We start from the raw sequence: 3514 nt of genomic DNA, 5'->3' as shown, positions 1-3514 counted from the left end.
ACCTTGCAAAGAATAAATCGTACTTAAGTGTGCATTTAATGTCATTACTATGTTGCAAAAGAAATTTAGGAAAGTTTTTTGATCCGCTCTGTTCATGATGTCATTGGGGCATAGTAATGAACAATAATAAATGTCGAGAACATATTGAACAGAGTAATTTCAGCCAAGCCAACGCAAGAGAGAAACATGAGTGCTTTAAGAATGTTGGAAATTCCTTTGTCTAGCATGAAGTACATGAGAATATGTGGTATGAGGTTTTCTTCCATTGCTGAGAATCTGGGCTCGACTGTCCTGTCCTCTGGGTAATATGAGCCCGATGTACGCAAATATCAAAAAAATGTAGCTAGCGACAATACAAAAGGTAATGATCTTATAATTAATAATGTAGTGGGAACTAAGCACATCGCTGTTTGGAGTATTCTAAAGATAGTGTGACTTCCTATGGGCTTCAATTACGATCGACGACTACACATACTAATTAATCGAATAGCAGCGAGAATTTCGAATGACACTAAGCAACTATCTCAGACACTTTTGATGAGTCTGTATATCGAAAACAATTCATTTCAATCGTAAATCTCCTCTATAAAGGGGTTTGTGGCCCTCATAAGGGCCGATTTGTATGAGATATAGGTCTTACATTTATGCCTTCTTCTCAGTTTTCTTGGGCAGAAGTACAGCTTGAATGTTGGGCAAAACACCACCCTGAGCGATTGTAACTCCAGACAACAACTTGTTTAATTCCTCGTCGTTACGGATAGCTAACTGCAGATGACGTGGAATAATCCTAGTCTTCTTGTTGTCACGAGCAGCGTTGCCTGCCAACTCAAGAACTTCAGCTGCCAGGTATTCCATGACTGCAGCCAAATACACGGGAGCGCCAGCACCAACTCGTTCGGCATAGTTACCCTTTCGCAAAAGACGATGGATTCTGCCTACTGGGAATTGAAGGCCAGCCCTGCTGGAGCGGGACTTGCTCTTTCCCTTGACTTTTCCACCTTTGCCGCGACCAGACATTGTTCAATATTCTTTCGTAATAAGATGAGAGGAAAAATTGCGGCCTCCCATGAATCAAGTCAGTTTTGTTACTACTTCAAGCGTGCACCCGAGTGCATCAAATGAAAAGCAAGGCAGTTGGCGCGAATTGAAACACGTACTGTAATTTAAATGAAGTCGATAAATCGGCGGACACATCTAATTTTGCTGAACGAGTGAGTCATCATGCCACCAAAAACTAGCGGAAAGGCTGCAAAGAAGGCTGGTAAAGCCCAAAAGAATATCTCCAAGGGAGATAAGAAGAAGAAGAGGAGGAGGAAGGAGAGCTATGCCATTTACATCTACAAAGTTTTGAAGCAAGTGCATCCTGACACTGGCATATCTAGCAAAGCTATGAGTATCATGAACAGCTTTGTTAATGACATCTTCGAGCGTATTGCTGCTGAAGCTTCTCGTTTGGCCCATTACAATAAGCGGTCAACTATCACCAGCCGGGAAATCCAAACAGCTGTGCGCCTTCTTTTGCCTGGTGAACTTGCCAAGCACGCTGTAAGTGAGGGTACGAAGGCTGTTACCAAGTACACAAGCTCTAAGTAAAAATCTTCTTCAAGATTTTTCATTTCAAACGGTCCTTGTCAGGACCAACACATTATTCGAAAGAGTTAAATCACGAAATTTGCTTCATTCTGTTATGTAGAAACACCTTGAAATCCAATTTCTATATGCTGTTAGTAAAAAAGTAAAGCACATAGCGGAGATGTGTCGTGCTTGTATACGAAAGGCATTTACTCGCCGGAGATCTACACTTAGTCATAATAATTTACTTTTAAAAAGTGGTAATACATTCCGTGTTAAGTATAGTAGTAGGTGCACACGGATCGGAAATCAGGTTATTTTAATGTGCCGTGCAAATAAACAGGCTGTTAGTGTAAGAAATAGTGGGTATAACGCTTAGAATATCGATTAATCGCTATGAAATAATGTTGATAAATTATCTCTTGAAAGTACTATAAAATTAATGTTTCTAGTATTTTCGTACTTGAAGGATAATGAAATTTGAAAAAGAGATGCCAACAGCACCTGGTGTTCCCAGGCGGTCACCCATCCAAGTACTGACCAGGCCCGATGCTGCTTGACTTCGGTGATCGGACGAGAACCGGTATATTCAGCATGGTATGGCCGTTGGCAACTACCTTTTCTTCAATGTCCTGTTAAGGAAGTATGTTTTAAGTAAGAATTGACATTATTAACTATAAAGGCAAGCATATTAACGTCGTTAACATTACTTGGAATATACTAATATTCGAATAAATATTTGAATGTTCGAATGATGAGTGATTCGGATGTTCATAGTGCCACTATGTCCTATCGAGTTTACTATCACGAACCACGTATGAAATTGTATATAAATAAATAAAAATAAATCCTTTATTAAGTATTGATTACAGGAAAAAGGCAAACTTACATTCTTTAATGTACACAATGAAATGTATGAAAGATATTTTTAAGATATGTTTCACTTACCCTTTATAACGCAAGGTAGTTTTCAGTGTAGCATCCTCTTCAGCTGCGAGATAACGTAAGGCAGATGATCATTCAGTCGTGAAGCACTAAAATGTAATATACATTTTAACTATTATCGATAAGAATTATTTACTGCAGGGATGCAAATAAAGTGAGGCAAATTAGTAAATAAAAACCGATACTGTAACTGATAATGTAATTACGTATCTGTATTAGTTGTATATACAGTAATCGCACGATTATCCGCGGAGTTGGATGTTGGCATAATCGCGCATAATCAGCAGTATGAGCAGAAAAGGGAAATGAAATGAAATCTTTAGATTTACGTCGCATACTTATACCGGTTACGCTAAAGGAGACGGTGATGATGAGTACTGAATGAAGAAAGTGGGAGGAAACGGGAGAAACCCGAGAAAACCCATGAGCACGGTCTTTATGCACGACAAAGTTCACACGGCACGAGCTGGGATTGAACCAGGGACCCCAAGCACCGGAGGCCAAAAAAGGGACAAAAAGTCTTTCGTGCAACTTTCGTTTTCGGTAAAAAGTTTACACATAATTTAGAAAGAGTAGTTTTCTGGTCTTTTTATTTCACAAGTTGGTTCATGTCTATATTTTTTACATGCATAAAAAATTTTTCAACTCCCTTGCTTAGTTCCTGTTAAAGACCTCTACCTCTGATTGTATTTTTTGCACATATTCTTATTGTTTTCAGACAACATTTCTAAGAGCGTAATTTATCGTCAGCAAGAAAAGAAAAGGAAAGCCTCGGATAGTGGAATGTGTACTGTATATATATATATATATATATATATATATATATATATATATATATATATATATATATATATATATATATATATACGTATTAGTATATAGTTTTATTTTATACGTCTCCTATTATTACACAATGTGCAGATATTGTGAAAGCGCAAGTAAATATGTATAACTCCCCGTTCTGCACTTAATAACTTGAAAGAAGTTCGGGGAAGGT

At 37.9% G+C, this 3514-nt stretch overlaps 1 non-coding gene across 1 annotated transcript; it reads right to left on the bottom strand.

Moving 5' to 3' along the window:
- Positions 1-2064: 2064 nt before the first annotated feature.
- On the bottom strand, positions 2065-2183 carry LOC145677944 (5S ribosomal RNA). Its single transcript, XR_014130108.1, has one exon. It is a non-coding gene; the product is annotated as a 5S ribosomal RNA (ribosomal RNA).
- Between the last annotated feature and the right edge of the window lie 1331 nt (positions 2184-3514).

This window comes from Thermobia domestica, unplaced genomic scaffold (assembly GCF_964235325.1).
Source record: "Thermobia domestica unplaced genomic scaffold, izTheDome1.hap1.1 HAP1_SCAFFOLD_1656, whole genome shotgun sequence".
NCBI lineage: Eukaryota > Metazoa > Arthropoda > Insecta > Zygentoma > Lepismatidae > Thermobia > Thermobia domestica.
The sequence above is the reverse complement of the archived record's forward strand: the minus strand, read 5'-3'. Positions and strand labels throughout refer to the sequence as shown.